General features: G+C 33.0%; 1 pseudogene; it reads left to right on the top strand.

Annotated features, from left to right (window-relative positions):
• Nucleotides 1–8945: 8945 nt before the first annotated feature.
• Nucleotides 8946–9298, top strand: LOC127557228 (40S ribosomal protein S20-like; annotated as a pseudogene).
• The last annotated feature ends 16630 nt before the right edge of the window (nt 9299–25928 follow it).

The following is a 25928-nucleotide window of genomic DNA, read 5'->3' as shown; positions in this document are numbered from 1 at the left end:
GCAACATTGTGTCATGATCAACTATAAGTTACTTAGTTATTTTCAACAATACAATGACCTGAAACAATTCCAAAGGGCTTATAATGAAAAATGTTATCCCCTTCTAGAGAGACAATTAATGGTGTCTGAATACAGAGTTAGGTTTATTATTTTGGGTTGTTTGTTTGTTTGTCTTTTTATATGTGTGGGGAGGAGGAGTGGTATCTGCATTTTGTTTTTCAGTATAATTGATATGAAAATATTTTGCATGACTGCATATATATAATTTATATACAATTTATTGTCTTTTCAAGGAGGAAGAGAGAGAGGAAGAGAATTTGACACTCAAAAATTTACAAAAAAGAATGCTAAATTTTTTTATTTACATGTAATTGAAAAAAAGTAAAATGATCAAAACATTTTTTAAGTGCACACTTCCCTAAAAAAAAAAAAGATAAAAGAATGAAATTATTTAAGATACTCAGGTTTAAGATTTCCCCATATAAACTTCACAGGATGGAATGATGTTTTTTTTCCTTTTATCATCCTACACAACATGGGATTGTCTCTTAACATATCATTGTTGTAAAAATGAAAATACAATTGAAATTCCAAAAATAGTAATTTCTTAAATGCATATCAGTTTAATGATTTTGCAAAACAGTTTTAATGAATTAAATCAAAGGATAAACAGGATGTATCTTAAGAGTTTTAAATGAAAGCATTATTAATGCAGTTAGACAACGGGTTTCTCCTGAAGGGAAGAATTGTAAAATGAGACCACTGAGCACTACCAAAGCACTTGGATAATATTTTCCCAGTGGTGAAACACATTATGGCTGCATAATATTGAACCCCTACAATGGAATAATAAATGCCACAAAAAACTAAGTATTATAGCACTGAATGTAGCTTATATTACTCTTCTTCTTCCAGCATTTTAGTCCTAGAAATATGTAAAAATATATGATTATATTATTCACCTGAGGTTAGCAGAAAGAAAACCATTATCCCACTAACGCAATAATTGAAAACAATTGTCCTTAGCAATCTATGGTATCTTTTTTGAGAGAGTTGTAGTCTCAGTGTTTCTCCTAATTGATCTTATACATGCTTTTAAAAGTCCCTAAAAGAATAGAGTTGACAAGTGGATGAATAGAGAAATGGCACTAAAAGATCAAGTTTTACCCTTCTTGACAGGGTTTATCAAGATACATAGCATAAGTTTAGGACTTTGCAATTGAGAACTACCTATCCTCCCCCCCAAAAAATAGAATCCTAGGGCTAAAATTAACTTTAAGAAGTCAAAAGAGCTTACATTTCTCACTGAAATAAACCTAATTAATTAAATAAGCTATTAAGTTCCCTGTAACTGCTTCCATTTTATAGGTGAGAAAACTGAGGCACAAAGAAACCAAATGATTTGTACAGGATCACCCAGTTAGTATATACATGAAGCAGGATTTAAATAGACTTGCTATTTGTTTTGTTTTTATTACAAACTTAACCTTACTACATTCTACCTACTAGTGCAAGAGAAGCTCAGAATGTCAGAAATCAGTAGTCAAACCAACAGCTGAATAAGAATACCCTCTACTTTATATCTGATAAGTGGCTATTTATCGATTGCTTAAAGAATTCCAATGAAGATGGTCGAGAGAAGCCAGGAAGTTGCCTGAGCTCTCCCTACTTTCTCTGAGAAACAATTTTAAATCAAGTTTCTAAAAGAATTCTCAAGTGGCAGAATCCACAAAAAGACAGTTAAACAATTTTCCATCTCATGCAAACTTAGAAAAACTTCAGGAAAGCTCTCTCTCTCACTTGGGTAAAAGAAGAGTGTAGTGTTCTTGGCCATAACACAGATCAACAACCAAGGCCTCACAGTTTTGGTTCAGCAGAACAGCTCTGATCCCTTCTGTCTAAGTGCAGCTGGGAAACTGCCAGATTCCAGAATCCAGGACACAATAGGCATGATTAGACTGGGTCGCTCTAGTGCAATGGGCAAGCAGCTACCCCAGAAGCCTTGGAACAGATAATAGCTGACAAAGACCTTGACTCCCCATGAAAAATTTGGGTGCAGTAGTCCCTGCACTCCAGGAGCAGAACTCATTTTTTAAGAAATGAGTAAACAACAACAACAAACAAACAGCCCTAACCATAAAAACTATGGCAACAGGGAAGATCAAAACACAAATTCAGAAGAGGACAACTGCATTAAAAATGTGAAACTTCAAAAAGGAATAAGAATTGGTCTCAATCAAAAATATTCTTTTTCATTTATTTATTTATTTGCCTTTTCATCTTAGTATGTCTTTTTTAAAGAAATACTAGAACTAAGTAACTATATTTTGGTTCCAATTATGAAAACCTTTTTTTATTTAATTGAAGCTTTTTATTTTTAAAACTATGCAAGAATAATTTTTCAACATTACCCCTTGCAAAACCTTGTGTTCCAATTTCTCCTTTTCTCCCCACCCCTTCCCCTAGATGGCAAGTAATATAATAGATGTTAAACATGGTAAAAATATATGTAAATCCAATATAGGCATGTACAATATACAATGATCTTGCTGGACAAGAAAAATCAGGCCAAAAAGGAAGAAAAATGAGAAAGAAAATAAAATTCAGTCAAACAACAACAAAAGAAGTGAAAATTATATTCTGTGATCCACACAGTTCCCACAATCCTCTTTCTGGGTGTACATGGTTTTTATCATCACAAGATCATTGGGACTGTCTTGAATCATCTCATTGTTGAGAAGAGTCACATCCATCAGAATTGGTCATCATATAATCTTGATGTTGCTATGTACAATGATCTCCTGGTTCTGCTCATTTCACTTAGCATCAGTTCATGTAAGTGTCTCCAGGCCTTTTTGAAATCAACCTGCTAATTTTTTTTTTTTTTTATAGAACAATAATATTCCAAAACATTCATATACCATAACTTATTCAGCCATGCTACAACTGATGGGCATCCACTCACTTTCCAGTTTCTTGCCTCTACAAAAAGCTGCCACAAACATTTTTGCACATGTGGGACCCTTTCCATCCTCAAAAAAAGTATTCTTGAAAGAGCTCAAAAAGAACATTAGGGGGCAGCTAGGTGGTTCGTGGATAGAGCACCAAGCCCTGAAGTCAGAAGAACCTGAATTCAAATCTGGCCTCAGATACTTAACACTTCCTTAGTTGTATGACTCTGAGCAAATCACTTAACCCCAATTGTCTTAGCAGCAACAACAAACAACAAAAATCAAGTAAGAGAGGGCAAAGAAAAATTGAGAAAAGAAATGAGTATTATGCAAAAGAAACATGAAACAAAGTCAACAGTTTAGGAAAGGAAGCTCAAATATTGAAGAAAAATTCTTTTTTTATATATTTTATTTTATTTTATAATAACTTTATATAGACAGAATCCATGCCAGGGTAATTTTTTTTTTTTTTACAGCATTATCCCTTGCACTCGCTGCTGTTCCGATTTTTCCCCTCCCTCCCTTCACCCCCTCCCCTAGATGGCAAGCAGTCCTATATATGTTAAATATGTTGCAGTATAGCCTCGATACAATGTATGTGTGCAGAACCGAGCAGTTCTCTTGTTGCACAGGGAGAATTGGATTCAGAAGGTAAAAAACAACTCGGAAAGAAAAACAAAAATGCAAATAGTTCACATTCGTTTCCCAGTGTTCTTTCTTTGGGTGTAGCTGCTTCTGTCCATCATTTATCAATTGAAATTGAGTCTTTGTCAAAGAAATCCATTTCCATCAGAATACATCCTCATACAATATCATTGTCGAAGTGTATAATGATCTCCTGGTTCTGCTCATCTCACTTAGCATCAGTCCATGTAGGTCTCTCCAAGCCTCTCTGTATTCATCCTACTGGTCATTCCTTACAGAGCAATAATATTCCATAACATTCATATATCACAATTTACCCAGCCATTCTCCAATTGATGGGCATCTATTCATTTTCCAGTTTCTAGCCACTACAAACAGGGCTGCTACAAACATTTTGGCACATACCGGTCCCTTTCCCTTTTTTAGTATCTCTTTGGGGTATAAGCCCAATAGAAACACTACTGGATCAAAGGGTATGCACAGTTTGATAACTTTTTGGGCATAATTCCAGATTGCTCTCCAGAATGGCTGGATTCGTTCACAATTCCACCAACAATGCATCAGTGTCCCCGTTTTCCCGTATCCCCTCCAACATTCATCATTATTTTTTCCTGTCATCTTAGCCAATCTGACAGGTGTGTAGTGATATCTCAGAGTTGTCTTAATTTGCATTTCTCTGATCAATAATGATTTGGAACACTCTTTCATATGAGTGGTAATAGTTTCAATTTCATCATCTGAAAATTGTCTGTTCATATCCTTTGACCATTTATCAATTGGAGAATGGCTTGATTTCTTATAAATTTGAGTCAGTTCTCTATATATTTTGGAAATGAGGCCTTTATCAGAACCTTTAATTGTAAAGATGTTTTCCCAGTTTGTTGCTTCCCTTCTAATCTTGTTTGCATTAGTTTTGTTTGTACAAAGGCTTATTAATTTGATATAATCAAAATTTTCTATTTTGTGATCGGTAATAGTTTCTAGTTCATCTTTGGTCACAAATTTCTTTCTCCTCCACAAGTCTGAGAGATAAATTATCCTATATTCCTCCAATTTATTTATAATCTCATTCTTTATGCCTAAGTCATGGACCCATTTCGATCTTATCTTGGTATATGGTGTTAAGTGTGGGTCCATGCCTAATTTCTGCCATACTAATTTCCAGTTATCCCAGCAGTTTTTATCGAATAATGAATTCTTATCCCAAAAGTGAGGATCTTTGGGTTTGTCAAACACTAGATAGCTATAGTTGACTATTCTGTCTTGTGAACCTAACCTTTTCCATTGATCAACTAATCTATTTCTTAGCCAATACCAAATGGTTTTGGTGACTGCTGCTTAATAATATAATTTTAGATCAGGTACAGCTAGGCCACCTTCATTTGATTTTTTAGAAAAATTCTTTAAAAATAGAATGTGCTACACCTGTCAGATTGGCTAAAATGATAGGGAAAGATAATGCCGAATGTTGGAGGGGATGTGGGAAAACTGAGACACTGATACATTGTTGGTGGAACTGTGAACACATCCAGCTATTTTGGAGAGTAATTTGGAACTATGCTCAAAAATTCTGTGCATACCCTTTGATCCAGCAGTGCTACTACTGGGCTTATATTCCAAAGAGATTTTAAAGAAGGGAAAAGGTGCTGTATGTGCCAGAATGTTTGTGGCAACCCTTTTTATAGTGACCAGAAACTGGAAACTAAATGGATGCCCATCAATTGGAGAATGGCTGAACAAATTGTGGCATATGAATATTATGGAATATTATTGTTCTGTAAGAAATGACCAGCAGGAAAATTTCAGAAAGGCCTGGAGAGACTTACGTGAACTAATGCTGAGTGAAATGAGCAGGACCAGAAGATCATTATATACTTCAACAACAATACTATATGATGATCAATTCTGATGGACGTGGCAATCTTCAATAATGAGATGAACCAAATCAGTTCCAGTAGAGCAGTAAGGATTTGAACCAGCTACCCAGCGAAAAAACCCTGGGAGATTACTTTGAACCACTACATAGAATTCCCAATCCCTCTATTTTTGTCCACCTGCATTTTTTATTTCCTTCACAGGCTAATTATACACTATTTCAAAGTCCGATTCTTTTTGTACAACAAAATAACTCTTTGCACATTTATACATATATTGTATTTAACTTGTACTTTAATATATTTAACATATATTGGTCAACCTGCCATTTGGGGAAAGGGATGGGGGGAAGGAGGGGAAAAGTTGGAACAAAAGGTTTTGCAATTGTAAATGCTGAAAAATTATCCTTACATATATCTTGTAAATAAAAAGCTATAATAAAAAAAAATAGAATGTGCTAAATAGTGATAAAATTAGCTGAAAAAAATAACTCTTCAATAGTAGAATTGACTAGATGAAAAAGAAGGTACAAAAACTAACTGAAGAAAAGAATTCCTTAAAAAATTAGAATTAGGCAATTAGAAGCTAATGACTATGAGACATCAAAAATCACTCAAACAAAAATCAAAAGAATGAAAACAAAATAGAAAATATAACATATCATGAAAAAACAAATGACCTTGAAAATTGTTTCAATAGAAATACTTTTTTAAAATTATTGGATGATCTAAAGGTCATGATCAAAAAAAGAGCCTGAATGGTATATTTCAATAAATGATCAAGGAAAACTGCTATCCAAACTAATATCCAAGAACCAGTGGGAATAATAGTCATTTAAAGAATCCACCAAGTACCTCCTGAGAGAGATTTTTAAAAATTCAAAAACTATACAGTAAAGTACAAAATACTACAATTCACCAGGAAGAAATAATTAAAATATCAAGGAGTCCTAATTGGCATTACACAGGACTTAGCGACTGTTATGTTAAAGGATTATATGACTTGGAATATATTTTGAAAAGGAAAGGAGCTTAAATTAAAACCATGAATCAACTACCCAGCAAAAATGAACATTATTTTTCAGGGGAAAAGATGGACCTTTAATGAAATAGGGGACTTTCAAACTTTCCTGATGGAAAGACCAGAGTTGAACTGAAAAATTGATCTTCAAATATAATACTCAAGAGAAGCATAAAAAAGATAAACAGGGGAAAATGGTATTCAGTAAGGTTAAATTCTACATTCTTGTATGGAAGATGATATTTGAAATGCTTCTCTAAAATAGAGTTGCTATGCTACTCTAAAGTAGCATATCTCCATTAAGGCAATTACAAGGAGTATACTTAAACAAAGACCAAGGTCTAAGTTGACTTTTATATAATTATTAAAAAAATAGTTAAGAATTGAAAAAAAGGACTAGGCTAGAAAAAAGAAAAAAATGTAGAGAAAGAATGTAATAAATTATATAAAATACAATATATATATATATATATATATAATAAGAGACATGGAAGACTTATTACAAGGAAAGGAAAGAAGGGAGAGTCTGAACATTTTCTGAACATTTCACTGGATTTGGCTCACAGCGATAGCATAAACATTCAATTTGATAGAGAATTTACCTTACCATATAAAAAATAGTAGGAGAGATGGGAAAGAAGGGAGATAGAAGAGAAGAGAGGGCAGATTGGGCAAGGCAGTGATCAGGATAAAAGCACTGGTGAGAAGAGACAGAGTGATAAAAGAGGAAAAAAGTGATAAAAAGCCAGGGGAGGGAATAGGATGGAATGAAATAAACATTTAGTAATTCTAATTGAATGAGAATGGGATGAGCTCTCTCATAAAATAAAAGGAAATAACAGAGTGGATGAAAAATCATTATTCTACTTTATGTTGTTTACAAGAAACATATTTGAAGCAGAAACACAGAGTAACAGAATATATTAATTTCAGCTGAATTTTAAAAAATGGGGGTAATAAAGCAAAAATAGATTTAATTAAAAGAGATAAAGAAGAAATAAACATCAAAATTATAATAGCCTCAATTTCTTTCTCTCATAACTAAATACAACCATAAAATAAACAAGAAAGAAGTTAAGGAGGTAAATTGAATTTTTAAAAAGTTAAATATGCTCAATACACTTCTGGAGAAAATTGAATGGAGGTAGAAAGAAATATACATTTTTCCTATTGGTATATTGCACCTACACCAAAATTGATCATATATTATGGAATACAAAACCTCACAATCAAATGCAGAAATAGTAAATACATCCTGTTCAGATCATGATGTAAAAAAAAGTGTAATAAAGGACCATGAAAAGATAGATTAAAAATTAATTGTAAATTAAGTAATCTAAATTTAAAGAATAAGTGAACCAAACAACAAATCACATAAAGAATCAATAATTTCATCAAAGAAAATTATACTAATGAGACAATATACCCAAATTTATGGATGCAGCCAATTCAGTACTTAGAGAAAAATTTCAAATCTCTAAAAGTTTACAGGAATAAACAGAGAAAGATCAGGTTAATGAATTGGGCATGCAACTAAAAAAATTTAGAAAAAGAACAAATCAAAAATCTTCAATTAAATACCAAATTAGAAATTCTGAAAATCAAAAGAGTGATTAATAAAATTGAAAGTAGGAAAACTATTGAATTAATAAATAAAACTAAAAGCTTTTATTTGGAAAAAAAGAAATAATAAGTAAATAAACCTTTGGTTAAGTTGATTTTTAAAGAAAGAACAAAGAAAACCAAATTATTAGCATCAAAAATGCAAAGGGTAAATTTGCCACCAATGAAGAAAACATTAAAGCAATAATTAGGACCTCTTTTGCCCAGCTGTATGCCAAATTAATCTGACAATCTAAGTGAATATTTATGAAACTATAAATTGACCAGATTAATAGAAGAGGAAATAAAATATTTAAATAATCCATTTTATAAAAAGAAAATTGAATATGCTATCAAAGAACTCTCTAAGGGAAAAAAAAAATCTTCAGGCCAGATGAACTTACTTGTGAATTCTACTAAACATTTAAAGAACAAATAATTCAAATACTATATAAATTTTTTTTGTATAATTGGTAAAAGAGAACTTCTACCATATTCCTTTTATGACATAAATATGATGCTGATAACTAAACTAGTAAGAGTCAAAACAGAGAAAACATTTACACACTAATTTCCCAAATAAATAATGATGCAAAAATTTCAAATAAAATGTAAGCAAAAAAGAATATAGCCATTTATCATGAGGATGATACATGATGACCAGGTGGGATTTAAGAGCAAAGGATTGGTTTAATATTAGGAAAACTATTAGCACAATTGATCGTATCAATAATAAAACTGCTCCTTAGTTAAGGTACCATTGCTGCAATCATGTGCTGGTGCCTCCCTTCCTGGATCATTGCTGTTCAGTCTCACCAAAGAAGAAGTCAGTCAAGAAGCCATTCGACTGTTATGGCATGCAAAAACACCAGCAAGACACTTATGGAACCCAAAGGGTCCATTCATTGTATCTGCATCATCCTCACCAGCCACAGTGTGAAATCACTTGAGGTTTACTGACCTAATTAGAGAAGCCAAAGAAAAGAAAGTGAAGAGACATTCAAATTCCCACTAAGATACTTCAAAGCACAACTAGAAAAATTCCTTGCTGTGAAGGTTCAAAAACTTGGGACTGGTTCCAGATGAGAATATACAAACATCTTATTGATTTGCACAGTTCTTCTGAGAGTGTTAAACAGATCAATTCAATAAGCACTGAAGGGGATGTAGAAGTTAAAGTCACATTAATCAATCATTTCTTTTAATAAAGTGATTGCTTCCCATTTGAAAAATGTTCAAAGGATATGAACAAATACTTTTCTGATACAAAATTAAAAAAAAAAACTTGTAATCATATGAAAAAATACTCTAAATCATTCTTACTAAGAGAAATGCAAATGAAAACAACTTTGAAGTACCACCTCACACACATCAAATTGGCTAAGATAACAGGAAACAGAGAAGGACAAATGTTGGAGGAGATGAAGGAAAACTGGTATGCTAATGCATTGTTGGTAGAGTTGTGAAATGATCCAACCATTCTGAAAAGAAGTCTGAAACTGTGTCCAAAAAGGCATAAAACTGTGTATACCCTTTGATCCAGCAGTAATATTATTAGATCTGTATCCAAAGAAATCATAAAACAGGGAAAAGGATCCACATGTGCAAAAATGTTTGTAGCCGCTCTTTTTGTGGTGGTAAAGAATGGGAAAACAAATAGATGCCCATCAATTGAGAAGTGGCGGAATAAATCATGGTATATGAATGTAATGGAATATCATTTTCTGTAAGAAAAGAACAGGCTGATTTTAGAAAAGTTTGGAGAGACATATTAATTGATGCTAAGTTAAACAAGCAAACTTTGTACACAGCAACAGCAAGATTGTAGAATGATCAACTATGATAGACTTGGTTCTGTTCAGTGATGCAAGGCAATCCCAATAAACTTTGGATGGAAAGTGTTATGTGCAAACAGAAAGCAATGGAGACTGAATGTAAATCAACACATGCTATATTCACTTTTTTTCTTCTCATTTTTTTCCCTTTTGTTCTGATTTTTCTCTCTCAACATAATTCATATAGAAATATGTAAAAAAAAATAATGTACATGCTTAACCAAAAAAAGAATGTAGATGCATAACCAAAAATGTTGTTTTACAAGTAAATGTGGAAAAATTAAAATATGAAAATAAATACAGACATGAAAAAAATGCCATTCCTCATGTTGATACAAAATAAAACAAAATCTTCTCTTTGGTATTCATAGCTTTTCATAATAGAACTTTCCACTGTTTTTCCTAGGCTTCTTACATCTTTGTTGCTTCATCATGCCCAACTCTATATGACCTAATATGGGATTTTCTTGGCAAAGATGCTGAAGTAGTTTCCTAATTTGTTCTCTAGCTCATTTTACAGATAAGGAAACTGAAGCAAACTGGATTGAATGATTTGCTTAGGATCATAAGGTATCTGAAGTTGGATTTGAACGCCAGTCTTCATAACTTTTGTTTGAGTACTCAAACTAAACTCAAACTTAGTTTGCCATCTAGCTACCCTTACACCTTTCACTCTTCCATATCCCTTTGATGGAGGGACATTAAGCTCTTGCTTTTTTTTTTTTTTTTTTCTGGCTATCCAGAGATACTGTCCCTCCTCACAGAGGTGGTTGTTGTTTGTCCTTTGTTCTTAAGAAGGACCATGACATCCTCCAGGTGATGCCATAACATGCAAGTAAATTAGAACTAAGTGTGCAAAGTCACATGGTTCTCTTTTCCCTCCAGAGCCATCTGGGTATAGTGACCAAACACAGATCAATTTGACTGGAGATGGTCTTGAATGAAGTATGAGACTTTGGTTTTTTTAAGCTAAGGTTTTTAATAGATCTCAGCTAAGACAGGCAGATTCTCAGGGTTTCTGGACAAAACAGAAATGGGTTGGCCTTGGACCTATTATTGGCCAATCAATGATATTCAGAGTGGTTTTGTTTTAAGGCAAGGTTCTTAAGAAAGAAATCTAGCCAGCAAACCCTCCCATGAATCCAATTCACATGCATGTTATGGTATCATTTCCTTGATGTCATGGTTCCTTCCCTCTCTCCCTTCCTCCCTCCCTCCCTAACTTCCTTGCTTCTTCTTTCCCTCCCTCCCTTCTTCCTTCCCTCCCTTCCTTCCTTACTTCCTTCCTTCCTTCCTTCCTTCCTTCCTTCCTTCCTTCCTTCCTTCCTTCCTTCCTTCTTTCATTTAATGAGGAAACACAGGAAGGATTTGTACTTTAGAACTGGAAATAATAAAACACTGCTTTTGTGGATTCAAAGACTTGTTTACTAACCTAGGCACCATTCATGCAAAAATATAAAGTAATTTTTTTTCTGCTTTCAAATAAATAAATTGATTGATTGATTGCAATTATTAAAAAAAAAAAAAACCAAAAGAATTTGTGTAATTATCTCAATGGACACAGAACACACAAAACACTATATCCATTCCTATTTAAAACACTAAAGATTATAAGGATAAATGGAGCTTTTCTTAAAATGACAACTAGTATGTATCTAAAATGAAAAGCTAGCATTTTATGTAATGAGGATAAGCTAGAAGCCTTCCCAATAAGATCAATGGTGAAACAAGGATGTGCATTATCACCATTTGTTTTTTGTTTTTTAATAGTGTACTAACAATGCTAGATTTAGCAATAAAAAGGAAAAATAATTTAAAGACATTGGAATAGGTAATGAAGAAACAAAGCTGTCACTCTTTGAAGATGATATGATGGCAAATTTAGAGAATCGTTAATAGCTTTATCAAAGTTGCAGAATATAAAACAAACCCATAAAACTCATTATTAGTTTACGTTACCAACAACACTCAGTAAGAAAAGAGATGTTCCATTTAAAATAACTTTAAACATTCCAAAATATTAGGGAGACTACTTGCCAAGACAAACCCTGAAACTATATGAACACAATGACAAAATCTTTTCACTCAAATAGTCAAACCAAAACAATTGGAAAATATCAACTGTTAATGAGCAGGGTCAAGCAAATATAATAACAATGACAATTCTGCCTAAATTAATTTATCTATTCAGTGTCATATAGATCAAACTACTAAAAAATTTTTTATAGAGTTAAGGGTAGCTAGATGGTGAACTAGTTAGAGTACCCTAACTAAAAATATAGAGCTATTAAAAATAATAATAAAAAGAAAAAAAACATTAAGAATATTAAGAGAATAAATGGGAGGAAATGTAAAGGAAACTAGTTTATTTATAGCATATCTAAAATCATATTATAAAATCATCAAAACTATTTGTTCTGGCTAAAAGAGTAGTGAATCAGTGAAACAGTTTAGGTATAAAAGACAGTAATTAATTATTAAAGTAATTTACTGTTTGATAAACCCAGAGACTTCAGCTTCTGGGAAAAGAACTTACTGTTTAATGAAAACCGCTGGAAAATTTGGAGAAGAGTATGGCAGAAGCTAGACCAATATCTTATATTCTACACCAAAATGAGAACAAAATGGATGCATGATTTAGAAATAAAGAGTAATGATATAAGCAAATTAGAAGAGCAAGCAATAATTTATCTGGCAGATTAGTGGGAAAGGAAAGAGTTTATCTCCAAATAAGAGATATAGAACATTATGAAATACAAAATGACTAATTTTAATTACATTAAATTGAAAACCCATTGCACAAATAACACCAGTGAAACCAAGATTAGGGAGAAACCAAAGATGGAAAACACATTTTTATGACAACTGTTTCTCTGATCAAAAATTCACTCCTCAAATATATAGAGAATTGAATCAAACTTATAAGAATACACATCATTCCTCCAGTGATAAATGGTCAAAGAAAATGAACAGGCAATTTTCAGATGAAGAAATTGAAGCTATCTATAGTTATGAAAAAGTATTCTAAATGACTATTGATTAAAGAAATGAAAATTAGAACAATTCTGAGGCACCACCTCATACATATTAGATTTGCCAACACAGAAAACAAAAATAATAAATGTGTGAAATGCATGAAAATTGGAACACAAATGAATTGTTAATACTTATGAACTGATTCCACCACTCTAAAGATCAGTTTGGAACTATTCCAAAAGGCAATCAAACTGTGCATACACTTTGATCCAATAGAGAAGGGAAAAGTCCTACATATAAAAAAATATATATATAGCAGCTCTTTTTGTGGTGTCAAAAAATTAAATATTGAGGTAATGTCCATCAATTGGGAATGGTTGGACAGATTATGGTGTATGATGCAATGGAATACTGTTGTTATAAGAAATGATGAATAAACAGATTTCAGAAAAGCTGGAAAGACAAGAACTGGGTGTTGAATAAAGTGAAAAGAACCAAGAGAACATTGTACATAGTAAAAGTAACATTGTTAATCAATTATGTTTTGACTTAGCACTTCCCAGTAATGCAATGTTCCAAAACTATTTTAAAAGACTGTGATCCAAAATGTTATTAACATCCACATCTGTAATTAAAGGCCTTCTTCCCAAAAGAGAGAGAATTATAGAGTATGAATGCAGCCTGAAGCATACTATTTTCACTTTTCTTTATGTTTGTGGCTTTTTCTTTTGTTTTGTTTCTTATTTAACAATATGTAGAAATATGCATAACTGCACATGTATAACCTATGTGAGATTGTTTGCTGTCTTGGTGAGAAGAAATGGGAAGGAAGGAGGGATAGAAAATTTGAAATTCAAGATCTTACAAAAAAATTTTTTTTTTAAAATTTTATTTTATTTAATAATAACTTTGTATTGACAGAATCCATGCCAGGATAATTTTTACACGACATTATCCCTTGCAATCACTTATGTTTCATTTTTTCCCCTCCCTGCCTCCTCCCCCCCCCCCCAGGATGGCAAGCAGTCCTATATATGTTAAATATGTTGCAGTATATCCTAGATACAATACATATTTGCAGAACCGGACAGTTCTCTTGTTGCACAGGGAGAATTGGATTCAGAAGGTAAAAATAACTCGGGAAGAAAATCAAAAATGCAAATAGTTCACATTCATTTCCCAGTATTCCTTCTTTGGGTGTAGCTGTTTCTGTCCATCATTTCTCCAATGAAACTCAGTTAAGTCTCTTTGTCAGAGAAATCCACTTCCATCAGAATACATCCTCATACAATATCGTTGTCGAAGTGTATAATGATCTCCTGGTTCTGCTCATCTCACTTAGCATCAGTCCATGTAGGTCTCTCCAAGCCTCTCTGTATTCATCCTGCTGGTCATTCCTTACAGAGCAATAATATTCCATAACATTCATATAGCACAATTTACCCAGCCATTCTCCAATTGATGGGCATCTATTCATTTTCCAGTTTCTAGCCACTACAAACAGGGCTGCTACAAACATTTTGGCACATACAGGTCCCCTTCCCTTTTTTAGTATCTCTTTGGGGTATAAGCCCAATAGAAACACTGCTGGATCAAAGGGTATGCACAGTTTGATAACTTTTTGGGCATAATTCCAGATTGCTCTCCAGAATGGCTGGATTCGTTCACAACTCCACCAACAATGCATTCGTGTCCCCGTTTTCCCGCATCCCCTCCAACATTCATCATTATTTTTTCCTGTCATCTTAGCCAATCTGACAGGTGTGTAGTGATATCCAGAGTTGTCTTAATTTGCATTTCTCTGATCAATAGTGATTTGGAACACTCTTTCATGTGAGTGGTAATAGTTTCAATTTCTTCATCTGAAAATTGTCTGTTCATATCCTTTGACCATTTATCAATTGGAGAATGGCTTGAAAATCTTACAAAAATTAATATTGAAAACTATCTTTACTTGTATTTGGGAATAATACTATTTACCAAAAAATTGCAATTTATTATTTTTTTTAATTCAATGAAGGAGAATTCATTCCAATTAAATTCAGAAAAGCTGATAATGTTAATAAAAGAGAATGTTGAGTGAGGACAAGTAGAATCAGATCAGATCTTTGAGGGATGCTTATAGGAGATGGAATGTGGATGATACTTTAACAAAAGAAATTGAATAGAATCTGTGTATTCTGAAATAGAACCAGTAAGTAGTAACAGTAAAATTTAGGGAAGAGATTTCATCCAGGGAAAGAAAGTGGTCAACACAGTACTGGATAAATACAGAGTCAGGATAAATAAGGTGAGAAAAAATCATAAAATGTGACAATGAAGAATTTATTGGTAATTTTGGAGATTTCCATTTCAGTTGAATGATGATTTTGGAAGCCAGATTTCAAGGATCATTGATTCTCAAATTTGGTTATTTTGTCTCTAAATTCACACCTCTAGGCTAAGAGTTAATAATTTCTTTAAATCCTCAACATTTAGTGCAATTCATGGCACATAGTAAGAAAAAAAAATGCTATTCCAACTTTCCTCATGCAACATAAACGTGATATTTTTAGCCATCTTGGTCACCCTACTCTGAGCACTATCTTAATGATCAATGTCCTTCTAAAAATGTGGTACCTACAATTGAATACTTCACGATTGGTGCCTCCCTGGTCCTCCTATTATAGCCTGTTTTGATACATATTGGTTTAGCTATCATAGAATTCTATTGATTCATAAATTTGGGGTTGAAAAAGATCTTATAGTTTTTCTAGTTTAATCCTTATAGTTAACAAGACTAGAGTATTAGAGAGTTTAAGTATTTTGTTTAAGCTCATATAAATGGTAGAACCCAGATTCAAATGTAAGTGCTGAGATTGCAACTCTTAACACTCACTATGTTTCATGGCTAATATCCAGAAAGGACCACATAACTTATCCAAAAAAAACAAAACAAAAACAAAATGCCTTTTTTAGCCATGATATATCTGAGGGAAGAGATAGAAACATAATTGTCCATTTTCACTGCTTCCATTATTTAGTAATTATCATGATAAGGTTGTTCCAATGTTTGGGGCATAATAGAATTAAATGTTATCATGAATAGAGGGAAAATAATAACAACAATAAGGATGCGTGTATCTTATTTTGGAAGAGTGCTTTATAGTTTTTCAAGCATAGAACTTGAAATGCTTTTTCTTGCTATATTTCCTGGAGGTTACCTCAGTAAGTGTCCTGTCATTTGTTAGGGTGCCAACTAAATGGTTTCTATGTAATTTCTACTGTAATTACCTGAGAAAGGAGGACCTCCAGCAACTCACACTAGCCCTGTAATGGTGACTGATTATGAACACCCTTCAGAGGGTAAGGTGTATTGAATGGATGTCTTTCTGTCATAAACAGAGAATTCTGCTTATTTTCATTGCCTTGCACAAGCTTCAGCTCTACTTAAATGAAAGTGAGTGATTGATTGTTCCTAGAGAGAGGAAACAGTTGTCAATTTAGTATGATTTGAAGGATAATTAAAACCCTTCTTCCCAAAATTATCTTCCTTACCAGTATATATTCATGGATGAAATTCTATTAGGTATTTTTTAAGATTAAATCATTGAAGCTTTTGATTTTTTTGAAACCTAAGTGGGAAAGCAAGCATGGGTCTTGGTTTCCCTGTCTGTTAAAAAAAAAGTTGCTTAGATTACTTTTTACATCCCTTATTTCTATAAAGCCATAAACCCTGTTAAAATAAGTTGCTACATGAAGAAAATAAAACTAGAGCTATAGAAAATCATACAGTACAATCACTTTTTTTACAGATGAGAAAACTGAGGTCTGAACAAATGGTTCACTTATGACATCTAAGATCCCATAGCTAATAAATGGCAGCATATGTTTGGGGTTGCTTGGCTTCTAAATGTGACATTTTCTATTATGACATTCCCACATAAATCCCCAATAAGATCTTACACTTTAGTGTGAAATGTATATGGATATGTCTGTATGGATATATATATATATGTGTGTGTGTGTGAAATTTATTTGTCTATTTGTTTTTCAACCAATTAGTCCCCCTCATGAATGTTGAAGTAATGGCACATAGGGATAGGTACATTTTGAAATGGCTTTGACAAAACTGCATTCTGAAACTTGGAGCCTCAATTAAAAAGATTCAAACTGGATACAGTACCATGTACAAGAGTCCTGAACTTAAACGGATACCTGAAAGTTTTCAAAAAGAACACAAAGAGCAACAAAATTTGTCTCTTTAATAAAGTTTTCCCCAAATACCTGGACAATCTAAAATATATATTGGCAATTTACCTTAGAGTAAACAAATTGAGGTAATGACTCTAGGCCACATCCTTGGGGAATTCCTACAGTCTTCCAGGAATTAGGCTATTGTTATATGGTCCTTCATGACATTTGATGAGAAGATATAACATGATCATAGATTTGGGGCAGGAAGTAACTTTGGCAATCAGGTATTCTAATAACTTAAATATTATGGATGAAGAAACAGGTTCATGGGGTTTGTGACTCAATCAAGAACACATAGATAGTGAATGTATATATATATTGAAATCCAGACCCTTTGTCCTTAAAGATAGTGCTTTTTTTCAAATGGTGTTCAATATGTCAAAATAGAATTCTTTATCTCTCTTCCTAAGTCCTACCTTACCCTCCCTATTACTGTGGAAGGCAATAATATGCTTCCAGTCACTCAGACTCATAACTGAAAAGTCATTGTCACACCATCCCCAAACTATTGTTAAACCTGTCAATTTTATCTTTGCAACATCTCTTTTATATATATATACATCCTGTACTCTCTTTTGACACTACTACAACTCTGGTGCAGACCCTCATCACCTAGACCTTGTTTCCTGCAATAGCCGGATGTTGGATCTGCCTGCCTCATTTCTCCCCTCTTTAATCTATCCTTCATTCAATCACTGGAATAATTTTCTTTAAAATGCATGTCTGATCATTTTAGCCTCCTACTCACTAAACTCCAGTGACTTCTTATTGTTACCAGGAGCAAATACATAATGCTATATTCAAAACCCTTTATAATTTAATCTCTTCCTGCCTTTATAATCTTCTTACACCTTAATTCCATGTACTCTTCCAAGCACTGACACTGGCATCCTAGTTGTTTCTGAACAAGATACTCCATCTTTTAGATTCAAGCATTCTCTCTGGCTGACCTTCATCCTGGACTCTCTCACTCTTCCACTCAGATTACTGTTCTCCATGGATTCCTTTATATCCCATTTAAAATCCCATTTTCTAAAAGAATTCTTTCTTAACCCATCTTAAATCTGTTTCTTTCCTCTTTTAGTTATTTCCTATTTATTCTATACATAGGTTGCTTTGTTTATATTTATTTACATGTTGTCTTCCCCATTAGAAGACATTGTCTTGAAGGCATTTTAACCCAAAGTAGTTAATCTAACATTATGGTGAATTTTTTCTTAGACCTGCATGCAAAATCCTAAACATTACAAAGCACAAAGGATCTCTGAGATTATTTAATAATATCCATTCCTGAGCAGGAATGCTCTTTACAATATCTTTAGCAAGTATTTATCCCTAGAAAGATGACTTTCAGTAGTGGTAAAGCCACCACTTTCCAAGAATGCTCAATATACATTTGATTGTCAAAAGTTTTCTGCTTATAAAACCCCTAAAATTTCTTCTTTGAATTTCATTATCTCCTTCTAGAACCAATTTTTAGGGACTGGAAAAACAAATCTCTTCAACATTTTCATGTTCTGAAGAATTTGAGTAACTGTACAAATAATTGGCCAATATATAGGTATGTAAGAAAACTGGGTTCTGAAATGACTTTTCTCTACTCATCTTACAAATAAGATAGCAATACTGAATATCAGACCTCTGGGACTTCAAAGGTAGAAGAAACAGGATGCAGTGAAGTGATGAACAAGGAACTGTTGTCATAATGGTAGTCCCTTATTAATTTTAAAGAGGGAGGCATACCATTCTGTCTAGCACCACTCTGTAATAGTTTGGAATTAGAGAAAAGTGTTTATAGCATTGTCAAAACTCTGATGAATTGTCTGATGAACTTCATAAATTAATATGCATACCATGGATATACATCATACATAGACAAATGAAATAGATCTGGAACTGGAAACAAGGGGAAAAGTATAGTTCTACAAAAGCAGTTGCCCCCAAAACATAGACATTTAAAAATCATTCTTCCAGTAATTTTATATGGATATTATATATATTATATGGATATTAGCTGTACAATATCAAATAGGATGGAATAATAAATATTTCAAACACTCTGAAGAAGTAAATTTGATCATCACCCAAAAAGAAAATGAAGAGGTAGATTTGGGCGAGCAGTCGATAATGCATCATATTATGAGCAAAAATTTGTTCAAGATAGGTATTATGAGGGATATCATTAGAGAAATGTATGACCAGAAAAATAATTGCTTTGAACATTTAGCAAAAATGAACAGCATGCATGCTGCCTTGGTATTCATTAAGATATCATCTTAATTTTTTGAAAATTATTATAGTTCTAAGTTTTCTCCTTTTTCTTTCCCTTCTCTCCCCCTGCAACAATTGAGAAGAAAATAAATATAATATCCATTACATTTATGAAATTATGCAAGTTATATTTCCAAAATGTCAAGAGACCTAGAAATCCCCAGTATTTTGCGAGGACTCTGTGGAGTATATATGAAAAGACATGGGCAATTTTCTTACCAGATAAGCAGGCATGGGCATATTGTGTTCTGCATCATTGGAGAAACTCCCTATTTTGATAAAAACACACTCCTTTGAAGTTTCACACTGCATCAATACCGCAGTACTGGAGAGGGGAAGAGATACAAAAAATTGAAAATGTGGCTTCTAAATATGATTTTAAATTCACTTGTCTGACATATTTGCATTCCAAACCACAGATTCAAATCCATGTTGGTAGCCATCATATTAAAGAGAAATTAACTTTTCCGGTTTAATGTCAAATGACAGAACTAGTAGCAGTGAATGGAAAGTATAAATGGGGAAAATTTAGGAAAAATTGAAGAAAAAAATTTTGTTTTAAAAGTATCCCAAAGTAGAGGGGCTAAGTCACATGGGAGAGAATTTCCCTTCACTTAAAAAGATGAGGGGAAAAGAATTTTTAGAAGATGGTAGAGTAGATCTGTACATTTTAAACTCTCCAAATTTCTTTCACAAACAGAAAAAAAAATTGCACCGCAGGGCAAACATAGACTCATGAAAAACCAAGAAGAGGTCCTCCTGGGACAACCCAAGATCTGATCAAAGGCTTCAGGCTGAGGATTAACCAATGTGAAGTACAAACACTTCCAATCTATTTCCATTGAAATACCAAGTGGGGACAGCTGGAGCTAGGTGCCTTTGGCTGAAACCTCAGCAGGAGCCACAAAAACTTTCACCTCCTGAACTATATGCAGAGTTGGAGGTCTGACTTTGGGAAGACAGTGGGAACTTCTACTGATTAGGAATTTCAGATTCAGTTGTGCTGCAGAGATGGGGCTCTGGGTGAGAAGAAACTAGTATACAATGACTGCAGAAGCAATGGTGCCAAGATGCTGCTGTCTGTGGGCACTTGCAGGAAGGTGGAGCTTTTGTTTTAGAGTTCCAGATCAGAGGAGAGCTGAAGTCTTGCATTATTGTTTCTCATTTAAAAAAATGAACCAGCAAAAGAAGAAAGAATCCAACCACAGAAACTTCTTAAGAGCAAGATCATCTTCAGAGGAGCAAACTAAAATGAATTTTTTTTTCTACCTCAAGGAATAATGTTAAATGATTCCCTGTCCAGACAAAATTCATAGAAGAACTCAAAAAAGAATCAAAAAATTAAAAGAAACATATTGAGAAAAATCCAAGAAAAACAAGAAGATTATGAAAAAAAAATCCAACTAAAAAAGGAGATAGTCATAAAGATGAAAGTAACTCTTTCAAAATTAGAATTGGGCAAGGAAAAGCCAATAAAATTATGAGACCAAAAAATAACAGAACATAATTTTTTTTTAATAAAGCTCTTTATTTTCAAAATATATGCATGGATAATTTGACAACATTGACTCTTGCATAGCCTTGTGTTTCACATTTTCTCCTCCTTACTCCCACCCCTTCCCCTAGATAGCAAACAATTCAATATATGTTAAACATGTTAAAATATATGTTCAATCCAATATGTATAAACATATTTATACAATTCTCTTGCTGCACAAGAGAAATCAAATCAAAAACAAAAAAAAAAAAAAGGAAATGAGTAAGAAAACAAAAGGCAAGTGAACAACAACAAAAAGTAGAATATTATGTTGTGATTCACATTCAGTTCCAACAGTCCTCTCTCTGGGTGTAGATAGCTTTCTTTATAACAAGATCATTGGAACTGACATCAGTCATCTCATTGTTGGAAAGAGTCACATTCATCAGAATTGATCATTGTGTAATATTGATGTTGTCATGTACAGTGATCTCCTGGTTCTGCTCATTTCACTTAGCATCAGTTCATGTAAGTCTCTCTAGACCTTTCTAAAATCATCCTCCTGATAATTTCTTATAGAACAATAATATTTCATAACATTCATATACCATAACTTAGCCATTCTCCAACTGATGGGCATCCGCTCAGTTTCCAATTTCTTTCCAAAACAGAATATAAAGAATGAAAGAAAAATAGAACAAAATGTGAAACATAAGGAAAAAAGAGATCTGAAGAACAGATCAAGATGAGCAAATATAAGAATAATTGAATGACCTGAAATCTATGACCAAAAAGAACCTTAGCACAATAATGCAAGAAAAATCCAAGAAAAGTGTCCTAGAGTGATAGAACATGAGAGGAAAGTAGAAATTAAAAAAATAATAATAATAACCAAAACATAAAACACCAATCACCACCTCAAAGAGATTCTTTGTGGAAAACACATAAGTATATTATAACAAAATTTTGAAACCCCTAGATCAAAGAGAAAATTCTGTAAGAAACAAGAGCAAAACAATTCAAGTATGCTGGAGTTGCAATTAGAATTTTACAGGAATTATCAGCAGCCACAATAAAAGATTACAGGTCCTGTAATCATATATACAGGCAACCAAAAGAACTAGCATTGTGGCCAAAAATATCAAACCCAGCAAAATTATCCATAATATTGAATGGGGAAAAAAATGAACATTTAACTTGAATATTTTCAATACTTTCTCTGAAACAAATCTGAACTTAATAGAAAGTTGAACATTTAACAGCCAATATCCAAGATGAATTTTAAAGAACTTAACATGGACAAATTGTTTAGTAATTTTTTTGTTTGTTTTAACATGTAAATATATACCATATATTTAAAATTGACGTCAGTAATTGGGTAGCTCAGAAGAAAGATTAATACAAATGATGTGTAGAAGAAAAGACAGAAGCATTAGAGTGAAGAGGAGGGGTCCTAGTTCTGAAAACCTACTTACATCGGAAATGGGTTGAATAGACAACAATACATATATATTATATTATATATATATATATTATAAAGGGTATAGTAGCTTCCAAAATCTATAAAGAAATAGGAGAGAGGGATGGGTGAAGAGAGAAATAAAGGGTGGGGAAAGAAGACAAAGGTGGAATTTATAAGGAAAGGGAGGTTTAATAATAGCAAGGCAAGTTAAAGAGCAGAATTAAAAGCAGAGTTAGCAGAGATGGGAAAGAAGATATATACACAAACATTAACAAAGATCAGGAGTTGAATTATTATTATTATTTATTTATTTTTTGCTGAGGCAATTGGGGTTGTGGCTTGCCCAGAGTCACATAGTTAGGGAGTGTTAAATGTCTGAGGTCAAATTTGAACTCAGATCCTCCTGACTTCAGGTCTGATGTTCTATCCACTGCACCATCTAGCTGCCCCTAGTAGTTGAATTTATTAGAAAAAAAATGTTTGGCTAATAATCATTAATCCCAGATAAAGTCAAACTTAAAAATTAAAGCAAGAAAGAAATTTATATTATATGTCAACCATGCTAATATTGTTTTAGATGCATGTTTATATATGAGTAAATGCAATTGTTTGTATGTTTCTCAGTATGTGTAGCCATATATGCATGTCAATGTATGTGTGTATATTGATATATGTACATGTGTATGGATCTATGAATGGGTGTAACTGTATATGTATATATCTATATGGGGAGATGCAATGGTTTTGTGTGCGTGTGTGTGTGTGTGTGTGTGTCTAGTAAATATACTGCTGCTTAACTATAGCCTGCTTGGGGGACATGGGAGGGGGATGAAGAGGGAAAAAAAGAATAAAGGAATAAAAGTTCACAGCAGAGAACAAGAATAACCTACAAGGAATCAAAGTAAAGGTAGACACTTATGAATATAATTTATTCAATTATTATATATCCTTTCTTGAACTGGAAATTTATTGTGATATAAATGTTCTGCTGGGAGCATGACCATGTTCTGTTCTGTTCTGTTTTCCTTTCTGTCTCTCTTTTTTTCTATTCTGTACTCTTAAATAAAAAAGAAAATTTTTAAAAAGAAAAAGAAAAAATATATTTAGAAAAAAAAAAAGAAAGATGAGATAAGTTTTCTAGGGAGTTTTCAGATAGTTAGACAGTATCTGATACAAGATTTCAAATCATCTTCCTATCTTCTAGTCTAACATTCTATCTACTTACCTAGTCCCTTGACTGCCCAATTAATTCTCTCTCTCTCTCTCTCTTTCTCTCTCTCTCTCTCTCTATACACACACACACACACACACACACACACACACATACATATACACACATATATGTATATATGTGTGTATATATAGACATACATACACATGTACATATATATTATTATTATCTTGCCATTTTTAAACTTATTTTTCCCCTTTTAACCTTCTCCCCATCAGGCAGGTAAAGGAAAAAGAAAAGAAACAAATACACATCATAACAAATATGTATAGCCAAATAAACCATATTTCTTTATGTGTATGTCCAAAAAATGTACTTCTTATATGTCCAGTTTATTGACTTTAGGAGAATATTTCTGAATTATTCTCTGGAATAGGACCAATCCTATGACCACAAATATGGCATGTGTACCTGTTTTGTCACAGCCTCTTCAGAATTTGTCATTTTTCTGTCAGTTTTGCTAATCTGATGGATGTTAGAGACTCGTGGATTCTCCAAAGTGAATTTCTCTAATTATTAGTGAATTGGAGCATTTTAAAAATATGATTATATATTTAGTCCAATTTAAATGATTCCAAGTTGCCTTGGGAACAAAGGCATTGTTGAGTGATATTTGTGAATGTTTTCAATCTTGGAACATTGTAGATCATTAAAAGGCAATGGATTAAAACCATCAGTAAGCATCATATGCAATGGGGAAAAACTGGAACCTTTCCCAGTAAGATCTGGAGTGAAGCAAGGTTGCCCACTATCACCATTATTATTTAATATCGTATTAGAAACACTAGCCTCGGCAATAAGAGTCGAGAAAGATATAAAAGGAATTAGAGTAGGCAATGAGGAAACCAAACTATCACTCTTTGCAGATGATATGATGGTATACCTAGAGAACCCCAGAGATTCTACCAAAAAGCTATTGGAAATAATTCATAATTTTAGCAAAGTAGCTGGCTACAAAATAAATCCCCATAAATCCTCAGCATTTTTATACATCACCAACAAAACCCAACAGCAAGAGATACAAAGAGAAATTCCATTCAGAATAACTGTTGATACCATAAAATATTTGGGAATCTATCTACCAAAGGAAAGTCAGGAATTATATGAGCAAAATTATAAAAAAGTCTCCACACAAATAAAGTCAGACTTAAATAATTGGAAAAATATTAAGTGCTCTTGGATCGGCCGAGCGAACATAATAAAGATGACAATACTCCCTAAACTAATCTATTTATTTAGTGCTATACCAATCAGACTTCCAAGAAAATATTTTATTGATCTAGAAAAAATAACAACAAAATTCATATGGAACAATAAAAAGTCGAGAATCTCAAGGGAATTAATGAAAAAAAAATCAAATGAAGGTGGCCTAGCTGTACCTGATCTAAAATTATATTATAAAGCAGCAGTCACCAAAACCATTTGGTATTGGCTAAGAAATAGATTAGTGGATCAGTGGAAAAGGCTAGGCTCACAAGACAGAATAGTCAACTATAGCAATCTAGTGTTTGACAAACCCAAAGCCCCTAACTTCTGGGAAAAGAATTCATTATTTGATAAAAACTGCTGGGATAATTGGAAATTAGTATGGCAGAAATTAGGCATGGACCCACACTTAACACCATATACCAAGATAAGATCAAAATGGGTCTATGACCTAGGCATAAAGAACGAGACTATAAATAAATTAGAGGAACATAGAATAGTTTATCTCTCAACTTGTGGAGGAGAAAGAAATTTGTGACCAAAGATGAACTAGAGACCATTACTGATCACAGAATAGAAAATTTCGATTACATCAAATTAAAAAGCCTTTGTACAAATAAAACTAATGCAAACAAGATTAGAAGGGAAGCAACAAACTGGGAAAACATTTTCACAGTTAAAGGTTCTGATAAAGGCCTCATTTCCAAAATATATAGAGAACTGACTCAAATTTATAAGAAATCAAGCCATTCTCCAATTGATAAATGGTCAAAGGATATGAACAGACAATTTTCAGAGGATGAGATTGAAACTATTACCACTCATATGAAAGAGTGTTCCAAATCATTATTGATCAGAGAAATGCAAATTAAGACAACTCTGAGATACCACTACACACCTGTCAGATTGGCTAAGATGACAGGAAAAAATAATGATGAATGTTGGAGGGGATGCGGGAAAACTGGGACACTAATGCATTGTTGGTGGAGTTGTGAACGAATCCAACCATTCTGGAGAGCAATCTGGAATTATGCCCAAAAAATTATCAAAATGTGCATATCCTTTGATCCAGCAGTGTTTCTATTGGGCTTATATCCCAAAGAAATACTAAAGAAGGGAAAGGGACCTGTATGTGCCAAAA

This window comes from Antechinus flavipes, chromosome 3, assembly GCF_016432865.1.
Source record: "Antechinus flavipes isolate AdamAnt ecotype Samford, QLD, Australia chromosome 3, AdamAnt_v2, whole genome shotgun sequence".
Taxonomy (NCBI): Eukaryota; Metazoa; Chordata; class Mammalia; order Dasyuromorphia; family Dasyuridae; genus Antechinus; species Antechinus flavipes.
Note: the sequence above shows the minus strand (reverse complement) of the source record. Positions and strands in the feature narration are given on the sequence as shown.